Genomic DNA, 13,856 nt, shown 5'->3' on the forward strand with positions numbered 1-13,856 from the left:
CAAAAAAAAAACCACGGCTTAGACCCATTAACCTTAGCTTAAGGCGCAATCAAAAAACGCTCAATGGTCTCAATGCTTTGAGCCGCCTCTGGCCAACACTTAATATTCCAAAATATTTGTTGTATTTTCTTTGATATGTATTTGTTTGGTCAATTACAGCGAAGGCTAAGGTTAAATCTAGCCACATCGTGGGCGCCTGTTAAAGGCCAAGCAAACATGCCAAAAATATGGCCAACAAGCGGCCTGGCAATGAATGCAATGAAGGTGGGAAAAAGGCTGTATCTTATGGTGGGTCACAGTCCCAAAAAAAATGCAATGAAAGTGGCAGGGGGAGTCGTCATTTGTGGGGGATAAAGGGGTCTATAGTCAGCAAGAAAAGTGGCATATGGAAAGGCATTTAGCTGGAAACAAAAGTTTATTTGAATGGGAAACTATTTAGTACTCAATCCAAGACGTTTGGAGGGTCGTGGAATGGCGACCAAAGCTTCTCCTGAGTCCTTCAGAGCTCAGAAGATTGAACAGTTTTTAGATGATTCAAATTGATGATTCAATAATGAATTGATGGTTCATTATCCTTCTCGATAGAAGTGGCCTTAGGAAGTGTCTGTGATGCTGTCAGTCCGGACACATCGGCCTACACAGATTATAGGGATGCCCCCTGCAAGGAGCTGTGTTTGAAGAGCCTCAAGGAGCGCATCTTGGACATGGTGCAACGAGGATCGTCCGGCCATGATACAGAACCTCTTCCGGGAGCTGGCGGGAGCTGAGGCGTGGTCTGAGAGTGGCACTGCTTCCTACCAGATTCTTCTGCACTGCTCTGTTGGAACTACTAGCCTGAAAAGGGTGACACTGCTTCCTACCAGATTCTTCTGCACTGCTCTGTTGGAACTACTAGCCTGAAAAGGGCGCCTTCCGGCCAAGCAAAGAGCACTTTTCACAGTCACAATAAAACAATTCTAGACACACAAAAAAACCCAGAGACGAAGACCGACTTGCTTAACTGCCTGTTAATCTGACTGTTATCACTTGCTGGCATGCACAGAGCAGGAAATCAGCAGGATGCTGTCAATTACAATTACGTGAATTGCATAATGGCAGTGGCAGAGCCGCAGCCAGAGGCATGCAGGCCACAAGGTGGCATCACTTTCCACGTAGCCGAGCTGCACATTAGCTTTCATTGGGCAATTGTCTTGGAATAGATATAGGCATGGCAGCCAGCAGGAAGAGTGGAATTCAAAGAATACTCAGGAAGAGAGCCGCAGTAGCAGAGATCTCTCTCTGGGGCGACACGCGCGGCATAACGCAAGCGGAACTGATCACTTAAGGGTGCCCCCATGGCCAGGTGTGGGGGGAGTATCTAATAATAGCCAGAGGCAAGGGGTACGCACAGCCTAATTATATACGGGAGAAAATGCAGTTCCAGCTCTGGCTTCCAACGACGATCTTCCATTGTGTTTCCTCCCATTCTTTCCGATGGAAATGCATTTCCATGCAGGCCACTAAAACGCTTTGATTGGAGGGTGCACACAACTGATTTATGGCTCCACTCCGCCCCCACAACACGGCGGCTTGTCATAAAGATTATGCATTAGAAGAAAGCTCAAACCTTTGGCTCATTAAAAATTCAAATATAAATATGTTACGGTAATATTTTGTGGCCGGAAAAAGAGTTTAATTTGGAGATGGAGATGTGTAGAATACTCGTAGATTGAGTGGTCAAGAATGCTTTCACTATCCCTTCGTGGAGGGCCGCTGGGGCATGCCTCGCTGGTCAACGAAACTGAAATATTTCGGTAAAGTGTGCCACAGCCACCGCAGTGTCGAGACTTTAATTATGATGCGAATACGAGTCTAGTATGATGCCCACTAGCCACGCACAGTGCGCGTCATATGTGTATAGTTAATTGGGTTCTGTCTGTCCGTGAGTGTGTGTGTGGAGCCTGGGGCCCCAGGCCTGCTCTGACTGGTAGGTAGTTCTATTTTATTCATAAGCACATAATTATGTTCCAGAGACGCTCTCGAACTTGGGGGTCATTCAACTCCCGATCAATCACTCTGTTAGAGACCCTCGATTCTTCTTTTGTTCGTGGCTCGCCTTTCTATAAATTTCTTTCAAGATCTACCCCATGGTATGTATCTGTGTGTGCGCATTACGCGGTTTCGTGGCTAATTAACAGCGCAAAAATACCTTTTCAATGCCCTGTTTGTCCCAGGGTCTCGCTTAGAAATGCAAATTACCAAAACTCTGACTCTGACTCTGACTAAAGCGGAAAAGGCAGCAGCCGAAACGGACAAAGAACAGTGAAGGGAAGTTCTTTGTTCGGATCCGGTACGGATTCTCTATCTCAGATGCTGCCAAATGTCTAATTAAATGGCAACGATTTGGCTTTAGTGCAATTTGCGTTGACTCGAATCTCTGGCCCGGTCAAGGTGAAAGTTGCGACACCTGCGACACGGGCAGCCATGACAGATTACCCTGCTTTTGCAGCCACCAGCCGACTCCAGCTCTGAATCTTTTTGACAAATTAATTGTGCGGCTAAGCAGCAATTTGCAGCAATTTGCATGCCTCCGACTGGAAAGCCGCCTCTGCTGCAGTGTCAATGCCTTAACTAAATTGACTGCAACTTCATTTGCGACTGCGACACACCCGCAGGGAGGGAGCGATGTGTAGCCAAAAGTTTTCTGCTCCATTGAAGCATTCGATTGAGAGGCCCCAAGACATGCCCGTTGCCTGCTGCCTGTAGAAAGTTGCAGCAGTGGCAGCAGTGGCAATGACACACTGTGCGTCGCATCTGCATTTGAATTGCATTGGGGGCTTTGGCTTTGGTCACTTAACGGTTAGCAGAGAACGGCAACGGGTTTTGTGCCACCGTCCATCTACAAGAAGGTGTCATAAGCGCGTATTCATGGGATCAGCAGAGGTACCTCTATGTATCTTTACGAGAAGTTGTGGAATTCCAATCATTTTAATTATTACCATGGTCCATGGTCCATGGTCCATGGTCCATGGTCCCCCCCTCGGCTACGCCTCTGCGCTGTGCAGCCGCCTCGAAGAGTGAGTTTTTAGAACCGGTTAACTGTTTTCTGATGACACTTACAGTTATTTTCAAATAAAAGCCATCGCGAGCTCTTCGCTTCGACTGTGACTTATGTAAAAATCTACGAATTCGAAAGCCAAACAGACTGCAAAGCCAATTTACAGACAAATATGAAATTATTGGTGTTGGAAAGCAATAAAAAAAAGCCTGTAAACTTAAATACTTAAAACAGTAAAAGAACAATTTTACTTGAAAGTTTTAAGAGTTTATGCTTCCATAAATCTGCAGTGGTAGGGGGGTTTCTAGATAAAAACAAGTTCAGGGAATAAGCACACATTTAAGCGAAAAATATGTATACTAAAGACTTTTTTGAGTATATTCAGGCGATACTCGTTTTACCTTGTTCCTACTTGAAAGCACTGCCAGAACCATTCGGAACATGTGAGTCGAGGTCCACGTTCCGCGACGCTAACATACCCGGTACTCATATTATTTGCGTACTTGAGGAATTGGTGGGAAGCCACAGAGAGCAACAGAGTCTGTTGAGATAACAGAGCAAGCAGCAGCTCCAGTAACAGAGCAATTAATAGAGCAAGCAACGGAGCAAGTAACAGAGCAAGTAGAAGAGCAAGCAACAGAGCAAGCAGCAGCTCACGTAACAGAGCAAGCAGCAGCTCACGTAACAGAGCAAGCAGCATAGCACGCAACAGAGCAAGTAACACAGAGAGACTAGAAGCGGTCGTAGAACAAAGAGAGGAGAGAACCCCCAGCCTCAGCGATCGACGTCAATTAATTCGTCAATTAATTATTTGTACTCAGCACAGCGACCATTGCAATCATAACCAAACTTAAATAATATTCATAAAAAAGACAAAAAAGAACATCGGAAAACCCGGGGCCCCATGGGACCCTAAAAGGATTGGTTCAAAAGCTCATTTCTCTGGCATTTAATAGTGCTTGAAAGCCAGGTGTTCAAAGAGTTAAACGACAAATAAGCCAGAATACATACAAATCTATCTAAAATCTAGCTATCATAATGAACCTATGGTTAAATATTGTCTTCAATCTAGTAGTTAAGAGCCTTCTTTACGGTTTTCCATTAGCAAATGTCTCGTATCTTCCAAGTTTTGTGGAATTTCTGCCACCTTCCAAACATGTCTTTAAGCTTTTTCCTGCTGTTTCCATTAAGCTTAGTCGAAACATCTTTGGGGACTGTGCTGGAAGATAAAATACTTTAATTTTCGTGAAGACCAAAACAGAACAGACTTCCATCAACAGCCGTCAAAGCTGTTTATAATCCATTTTCTGTTTTGGGAGGCATAATCCCCTTCCTGCTTGAGTGGCAGCATTTCGTCACCCACTTTGACCTTTGATGGCGTGAATGCAGCAATAACCAGATCTGGGAACAAGGCATTAACCTGGCGTGGGCTCTCCGGCCAGTCATCTCCAGCGCCATCATCAGCTTCAGCTCCACCTCCATCCCCATCCGCATCTCCATTTCCAGCCCATCAACATCATTGCTGTCGCCGGTCGCCGGTTGCTGTCGCCTCAACGATGAATGACAATTTTGCAAATGGCTTTGGGTGCATAATTTATGCAGATGCAACTGCAACGGCAACGGCAACGTTGAGCTGCAAAACTGGCAGCATTTAACGCGTTGACTATTAAGGCGAACTTGTTATGCCACCGAGGAAAAGGGAGATGGAGATGGAGAGGTGCCCCCAGCAGTGGCAGTGGCAGCGGCAGCGGCAGCATCGCCCATGCATATTCAAACGCCATAATCCCAACGGTATTTTAATGCTAAATGCTTACTCACTCACAGACAGAGAGAGAGAGGGAGAGAGAGAAAGAGAGACGAGAAAAACCCGTTTTTCCAGTAATGACCTTCGGTGTTGTTTTATTATCACTCCCGCTTCCGCTACGCCCCCTGTGCCCCCCTCTCTCCAAAACCGACTCCATTTGGAGCTCTCTTGGAAATTCCGTTGAATCCCATAACAAAAGCCAAAAGTTTATGTTCTACCGAACGAACACAAAAGTTCTGTTTCTATCCTCTGCTCTAACCACGTTCGGGCCCCACTCCCATGCCGGCTAACACCCATTCCGGCTAACACACATTCCGGGCAACACTTGAATGGATTTGCCAATATTTCAGCCACAAGTGGAATTTCTCTCGAAACTAATTATCTCTTCAGAGAATTACCAAGAATTAAAAGTCACTTTCGAATCGGTATCAGAGTCAATAAGCGATAATGTTGCACTTGGGGGGAGGGGGGGCCATTCTCCGTTCCACCTGCAACTGTCATATTGATTGCCATTTGAGTTTCAAACGCTAAATATGCAAATAGATACAGGTCTAAGGCGGCCTTGCAGCGGTCACACTTTGCGAGACACAATAATTGGCATTAAAAAATGAGATTTACAGCCAATCCCCAGAGTCCAGTCTAGAACAAGTGTGCCATAAAAGCCAGCCACTTACCACTTGGCCAGGTTAACCTTGATGAACAAACTGTTCTCTCTCTAGTGCTCCGACTGCAACTTGGTCTGCGCCCAGACCGGCTCCCAACAGAATGACAATAAATATTTTCGTCTGGGGAGGACTGGGGTGGAGTGAGGTGTGGGGGGCGGTGTGGGCTGTGGGGCTGATCGATTAACTGCCCCGAAATGCCAGGCACTTGAGAGCTGGTTGCAGCTCATGAAATATGAGCTCGACGTGCATTGAATTCGGGTCATTGGTTGGCCAAAACCCAACCGATGGGGGGGGATAGCCGGCGCCTTAAAACATTTTGTAATTCGATTTTGAGCGCGCGCGCTCGCCTGCCGGCCATTGAACTGCCACCGATTGACGACAATCTCAAACTCAATGTTTTATGTTTTCTTTTCTTACGGATTGCTTAATATCTCCCTTTGCAGAGAGGAAAAACCGGACAAGCCAGCCCGTGAGCCAATCGATAGAGAGAGGGAAAAACGTGACAGTGGGGCCAAAAGTTCAAGCAGGTAAGAGGGAAATTTTTCACACAGAATGCAAAAATGCGTAACCGAAACGTAACTTGGTAAGCGCCGCTGTTGTTGGCTATCTATAATTTACACTTTCGTTGCATGTACAGCAAAGTGGCAGTGGCATGCCAATTGGCAGGGCTCCCATCCCATGCCACACAAAAAAAAGAAGAAAAAAAAACACTGGTAATTCGAGGCGACTAACAATGTGTTGTCAGGTGTAGAGAGGCACTGGGGATGGGGATGGGTCCCAGGCTCTGGCCAACACCAGGAAGAAATGCAACCACATTGCTGTCTGGCAATTGACTGGAAATGGCATGCAAAGATTGCAAAATGCAACTTGTCGGAGTAGGAATAGGAATAGGAATAGGCCAAACAATGGCTGACGGGCCTAAACGGCAACATTCAATCCATTGTGTCTTTAATTATGAACTTTAATTGCTTTAATGTGTGTGTGTGTGTGTGTTAAATGAAGCACAAATTATGCGAATGCCAATGAACTCTTCCTCCAAGAAAGTTTCTACAGATCATATAGTATATCTAATGCCAAGATAAATCTAATTTCATAGAAAATTTATTGTACAACTTGGCCATAAAAAGTGTAAAAAGAGAGGCCACTCCATTGTGGCGTCACAATTGAATAGATTTTCAGATTTACTTTTCTTCAAGTTAGAAACAAAAGGAAAAACCGGCCAAAAACAAAATCCCCAGCTGCCACAGTGCGGCAGCGTTTAGTCTGAGAGATTTGCTTTCGAATGATGGCAGACAATAAAACTTTCCATTTCTAACAAAATTACGGCTACACTCCGGGCCAAGACCAAAACGGTAGGAAAGACAGAAAAACAGACGAGGAGGAGGAAACAAAGCAAGACAAATTTATCCACTTATCTGATTTTGTTGTACTCATCTCTCATTTCGCTTGAAAGAGAATTTATTTTACGGGAATTTCTCTTCTATTTTTAAACCCAAGAGTGGCATAGTATTTCTTGGGGTATGATGCATGCAACAGGCACAAAAAGACACTTAATGAGTCCCACATTTAGCTCAAAGATTGGTTATTCAATGGGTATCCCCTGGTCGAATTGTTTTCATAGCTGTCGCTGTTCCACGCACTGTCTGTCTGTCTCCCCTGTGACTCCATGGAAAATCTTTTGTAGCAACAACATCATAAATGTTGCATGTCAGGGCACACCATTCTCCAGGTGACATGTTGCACACGTGTGCGCCCGCCCGCTGATTTGTGGCACCGCGTTTATGTGGCGGAACTGTTTATTAATTAATGACCGCATTTCGGGCCCTGATTCTGTTGGGTTTCTCTGCTGCTGCTTTTTAGTGGGTAGCCAATTATTAGGTGCTAAATTGTTGGCCCAGCAAATGGGTTAAATGAGCCCCTGGCATGCAACATTCTCAATCAAATGGCGGAGCACTGGCAGTCCTCCCACTCCTCCTCCCACGCCTCATGCTACTCCTGAGAAATGTGTGGAGATCTCTAAAGGAGGGGGAAATGTCACTCCACATTTATCGCCATCTGTTGCAAGCCTGTTGCTGCGACTGCGTTCCATTTTAGAGATGGAAATGGACTGTGATTTTCTGCGGATTCGTGCTGCAAGACCATCGGGGAGATATTTCTACTGCAATTTTTATGATTTATTGCAACCACTTTAGAGCATGAATTTGACTCACGAAAGCGAGCATTTTGGACCACTTTGTCTTCTTGTAAGACGACGATCGAGTACTCCCTCTCTGTGAATTACATTCCACTCAGAACATGCCTTGAGTTACGACTTTATAATATAGTAGAGATCATTGAAGGAAAGAACTAAAAAATTATACAATTTTATTTAATTTTTTAATACACTAAAAAATAAAAATTGAAATTTATTTCTGATTTTAATAATAATAATACATTTTTTCCCAATATTATTATTTTTATAAAAATAATAAAAATCAAAAAGGAATTTTAATTTCCATTTTTTAATTTTATCTATTTTTACAACAATTAAAGAATTAAAAATATTATTTTTTTATGATTTTACTAATAAAAAACAGAAAAAAAAATTTTTAATATATTAAAAAATTAAATTAAATAAAATTATATAATTTTGTAGTTTTTACCTTCAATAATCTCTACTAAAGTATATATTTTTAAAATTAAAAAAGTTGTTATCATAAAAATTATAATTCTTACGTTTATTAGTCGTGAGTGTACGATCCTGAATTGATCCGTTGTGGACCATCTCTAATGGTTTTTATCTAATGGCTGCCTGTCAAAATGATAATGGTTTCTTGTGTGCGGCTGCCTGCCGCTAGATGGCGATCCGCGATAAGCAGCTGCCACGAGAGAGGCCCGAGTGGCGTGGAATGCCTCAATTGAAAACTGTCAATTGTCGTGGCCACATGCCACTCCACTCCTCTTTGGCTATCTCTTGGCCATTTTCGGTGTAGGCGCAACAGTGAAAGTTGTGGCCATGGCCAGAGGCAGATGGTGATGGGGGCCCAAAGAGAGGGGTGGGTGGGGAGGCCGGTCGAGGGGGTAATTAATGCCAATTAAATGTCAAACAACGGGAAAAACAAACAACTTTTGTGCTGGGCGTGTCCCTGGTGGCAGTAGCAGCGGCAGAGAGACAGCAATTCCATTCCATTATGCTGACCAAACTTTCAAAAGGCTGCACTGCACTGATTAATTAAAACCAAGTTCAAACAGGGGTTGGGGTTGGGGTTGGGGTTTCGGTTGCAGTTCAATTGATTTAATTTCCCACGAGCCTGCCTTCAGCGTTCAGCGTTCAGCCATCAGGCCCGGATTCCCCCAGCTTTCTACCACGAAAACAAAAGAAGGAAAGCGCATATTGCCCCCAAGTTGCAACGTCGCTTGACTGTGTGTGTGTGTGGTAAGAGCTAGGAAAAAGTTATTTATGATTATTTAATGCATGCCTTGTGCGGCAGGTTCATTGCCCAAAGACAAGACTCGACGCGACTCGACTCCACTCGCCAAATGCAAATGCAAATTGATTTGCGCGCTTTGCCCTGCAGTTGAACTTACGTCAGCCGAAGACACCAATCTGCCCCCCTGCCCCCTGCCCCCTGCCCCTGCCACAGTCCAGCAGCACAGACCCAAGCCCTGCCATAGCACCTCTTTCTCTTAGCATTTTTCTCGCTGTCTCTGCTAATTGCTTGTCGCTGTCAACATGTTGCAGTTGTGCCGCTGCTGTTGTCACATCTTCCATTGAACTTTGAACTTGGCTCAGGCCCCACAATGGCTTACTGACTTTCTTTTGTTGTGCTGCCACATGTTGCCACGTCACTCATCAGAAATGTGTGTGTGGGCTTCTGCTGTCTCTTTTGTGCTAGTCTGGCCTTGCAATGCCACGCAGCCAGCACTGCATCTGTGCGTATACGTAATATTTGCAAGACCTTTTCTCACAAACAATTTCAAAGCATAGATTGGTGTTCTATTCCACAGTACATCAACTCGTACATGTATTTGCCTTTCAGGTCTCTCAAAGTCTGTCCATCGGCTGTTTGTTTGCCTTTTCCAAATGCAATACAGTTGTCGACCTTTGGCATACAATTACATGGGCCTTTCGGCAGACCGGTAGACCGGCAGACCCTTCTCCTCCACGGCACAGCCCCCGCCTAGACATTCGCTTTAGACCGGTGCCAGACATCTGTGTGTGTTGGCTGGTTGCTCAACCCAAATTGGCAACTTGTTCTCGTCTCTCTCTTTAGACTTAGTCTCGAATTGCACAGCTTTTATGATTTGTTGCCTTTGCTTTGGTGGTATTTCATTCTAAATTTGCAATAAAAGTCACAGAAACAGCATTAAAAATACACAAAAACCCACTGCCACAAAAGGTCTCCAGATGACTGAAAAGTGTTCAACAGAGGAAACAGGTAGTTGAAGCCGTACCGAAAACCGAATTGTTCCTGGGCGTTTATTGTTCCTGGCCAAGATTGGACGCTTGGAAACCGGAAAGCCTGGGCCCCAACTCCTTTGCAGTTGCAGCTGTTTGGTAGCCACAAAAAAACTATGTTCCTGCTTCGTGCATGACTCATGGACAACACTGCAACATGACTTGAAGCAGGAGTTGTGGCTGGAGCTGCGGCTTGACAGGCGAACAGGCAACAAATGGCGCTGGCCAGCAATTACAAATTGGCCAACAAATTGGGGGAATGTTGAGCCCAAGCCCCCAAAAACCAAATTATCCCACGCAACAGGTTTTTCTTTTTATTTGGTTTCTAATGTGATCAAATGAGAAGTTCTCAAAGACTTTGTATGCCCCATAAAACATTTTAACAGCGGGTTATTAAAAATTATGCCAAAACTCTAGAGAGAGTAAGAGAGAGAAAGAAGATAGCAACTCAGAGACCCTCTGCTAGGGGGTAGGGGGAGAGTGCCATAAGTTTAGTGGGGCTTTTGTCATAAAATAAAGTTATGATGCCTGCCACAGCTGTTGCTCGTTGCACCCTTGTGGAAGAAGCACACAGACGCAGATACAAAGTGGAAATCGGATGCCGCTCGCCAGTAAGCGACACATTTTGTTGCCTCAAGAGGGGGCACGGCAGGGCGGGGCAGGGGTAACTCTTTTTTTAATTAAGCAAGATGTTGCGGCAACACATGTGCGTGTCAGAACGAAAGAAGAAGACAAAAAAGAGGCAGAAACAGCAACAGGCAACAGGCAACCCCTTCTGGAGATGGTGATCCCTGGGTGCCAAAGTCCATATCGTGAGTGCTTTTGATTTTTCATGGGAGCTGAGTCCGTGCCGTGCATGGCTGAGCAGCAAGCTACGGAAACTGGGACCAAAAGCAACCAAGATACAGTTTCAGTTGGAGAAAACAGTCATTGATATACGGTGTTTCTTTATAGAAAATGGATTAAAAGAATTCTTAGATTATATTGGGTATTAGAAGGAGATTCATCGGAGCTTGTTCTATGTGAATGCCCTGCACTCTACAGAAGGAGTTTTCAATATTTTGGGGAGAACAGTTACAGCTAAATATATAGGGATCTTCCACACAATCATCAAACATATAGTCGAAGTGCCATGAGACCCTGTTATAGTAATAGTAATACCTATTAACACATAGAGGGTTATATCGTTGCTTTCATTCTCTCGTTTATTTTGCTGCGCAAACGCTTTATTTTATGAATAGAATGCAGAAGAACGCTCGAAGTCGAAGTCGAACTGCAATAAGGCCGCGCTTAATCATGTTTGTGCATGTTCGAGGCAGTTTGCGTTCTCTTCTCTTTTTTTGGTCGTGCGCCTTCGTCTGTTCCAAAAACCCGACCCTCGTGCGTGCTTGACGGCTTCGTGGTCGGCCCGCTGCCATCTCTCCCGACAGAGGAGCTCCGACTGCAATTTGGTTGCCTGACAACAACAGTTGCAGTTGGAACATCAATGAATGCGTTTTCATTTATTAATCTTCTGTTCCTATGCTTCTGCTTCCTTTTGCTTTATTCTTTTAGACTTCTGCAACCCCCCCCTCTCTCTTGCCTGTACTGCTTTGTCTGCGTCACGCAGCAAACCGAACAACAACAAAAGCGCGAATGAAAACGAAGACGGCCTGGGAACTTAACCTTGAAATACACATTGCCTGCTGGCTCTCTCCCACTCTTCCCCTCTCTTTATGTCACTCTTTTATTTTCTGCAACACTGAATGGAGGCGAGAGCGGAAGAGAGAGGGCTAGATGTGGGTGCTCACAAGCATAAATTTATGTACAAAGCCAACCATTTGCGGGATTCGCTTGATTAAAGCACTCCCTCTCTTTCGCTCCCACTCACACTCACATTCTTTCTATACATACCTACTTCCTTGGAATTTCCTGGCAAGAATGAACATGAAACATTTCACCCCGTAATAAACTGAGAGGCTAAAAATAGACACCACAACTCCTCCAAGGCCCAGGTCCCTGGGTCCAAGTGGTTAATGTGTTTTCTGTTGCCTCAGGGAGGGCTTTGAGGTTCATCGGTTTATCGGTTTATCGAGTGTAGCAACTTCAATTAACCCGACATGATAGGCACACCCCCCACCCAACACGACCAGGCCATGACAGGCATTATTGACAGCTTGACTGGAGATTTGTGAGCCTCGTTACTCAACGTAATTGACAGCCCAACATAAGGAGCAGACATCGGGCCAAAAGCCATTGCCATTGGCAGAATATGTCAATCAACTGGCTGGATAGGTACCTGCGGTATGTCTTGGGTGGTCTAGGAAGTACATATAACCAGGAAATCTGTTCAAAGACTCTTAAATTCATATTAAATCCGTGCACCACAACCACATTTAAAGGGTTTCGGGGTTACATTAACAGCTTCTTTCCATGTTAATCGCTCAGAGCTTTGGGGGGGACTTTTTTCCTACTTATAGCAGGTAGTCGTCGACTATGTTTATGCTTAAAAGACTTTCAACAGCCAGCGGCACTCCACTGATTCTCCCCCTCCCCCATCGCTAAAACGTCTCTCCAAACAACTTCTTCACAATTTAATTGCTGCTGTGGACTTTGTTGTTGTTGTGGTTGTTGTTGCTGTGGATGTTGGCCCCCTCCTGTAGTTGTTGCCACACAAGTTTGTTGTATTACCTGTTGACAAAATTGCTCTCCTCTGCCTGCACCAACATCCGGCAAATTCTCGAGAGTTGCCACAACCCCACCCCACCCCAGGCAGGCAGCGACTACTAATGGCAACTTTTGAGTTGGCTTTAATTAAACAAACTTCCATCGGAGGCTAACCAGGCGTGTGAACTAGGAAATTGCCAGCGCAAAACTAATAAATATTTCGCATATACCCGTACAGTAAACCCTCCGGATATAAAACCAGAAGGCGATTAGGTTTGCAGCCCCAAAAAAAAAGTTTTTTCTAATAAAAGATTACTTTTTGGCAATTTTTTGACCTTTTTTGTTTTTTATAAGAATTTTTTATAAGTGGTAGTTTTTTTTTGTATTTTATAAGTGGTAGTTTGATTTTTATCAAATTTTATTCTTTGAAAACCAGAAATTTGTTTAAGCAACAACTGATAATTCCTAAGATTATTGTATTTGGACTGATCCGATAATCCCATAATACTTGGTGCCAATTTTTCGTAAAGAAAGCTTTAAAATTTCAGGCAAAAGGCGGCAAAGAATTAGAAAGACAGAAGGATCGGCTGTTATCATGAATATAGAGTAGAACCTTTATAAAACTAAGGGCAACATCGTTTCGGGAGTACCTTAAGTACAACTCTGTAAGACGAAGTCTCCATAAGTCGATCTTTGGATAATAGTGGTTCGACTTATGAAAGTTCAACTGTACTGCAATACTCTATGGATGCCCAAAATTGTAATGGAATATTCCAGCTTTTTCTTCCACATTTTTCAAAAAATTTCCTTAATAAAACAGGTGTTCTTTTTGAGCGACTACTGTTATAAGTTCGTCTGTGGAATGGCATTGAAAATGAAAGGCAAAAATTTGCATTCCAATGCGCATGCTTTGATTTAACTGAATATTGGCAAAAACAGTGTTTGCGTTTCCCACACAAAAACGGAGAGCTCCGCAATTACCAGAGGATTGTATTTTTGTAAATTTAATTGGCCTGGAGGCAGGGTCAAAAGTGCAGGGAGCCGGGTAGCAAGTGTGGCCTTGAACTTTGAGCTGTGGATTTAGCCGTATCATAAAGCGGGCTTATTACGATGGAGTGGAATGGAACAGAGTGGCGTGGAGTGGCTTGGAGTCCGCAATCAGCTCCAATCAACTCTGCCGGCGCCTAATTGGCCGTTTGCCTTTAAAGGCAACACCCGTCTTGACATTTGCCTGTGTGTCTGTCGCCCACCACATCCGTTGACGGT

The 13,856-nt window shown here is 44.3% G+C and overlaps 1 protein-coding gene across 1 annotated transcript in view; it reads left to right on the forward strand.

Moving 5' to 3' along the window:
- LOC6587988 overlaps positions 1–13,856 on the forward strand; it is a 34,218-nt gene that overhangs the window by 9,558 nt on the left and 10,804 nt on the right. The window contains exon 2 of the mRNA XM_002012812.2: positions 5,950–6,033. The gene's annotated coding sequence lies outside the window, so the exon portion shown is untranslated. The remainder of the gene's footprint in view (positions 1–5,949; positions 6,034–13,856) is intronic.

Source organism: Drosophila persimilis, unplaced genomic scaffold (genome assembly GCF_003286085.1).
Source record: "Drosophila persimilis strain 14011-0111.01,24,50 unplaced genomic scaffold, DperRS2 tig00000000-arrow-pilon, whole genome shotgun sequence".
In the NCBI taxonomy this organism is placed as follows: Eukaryota; Metazoa; Arthropoda; class Insecta; order Diptera; family Drosophilidae; genus Drosophila; species Drosophila persimilis.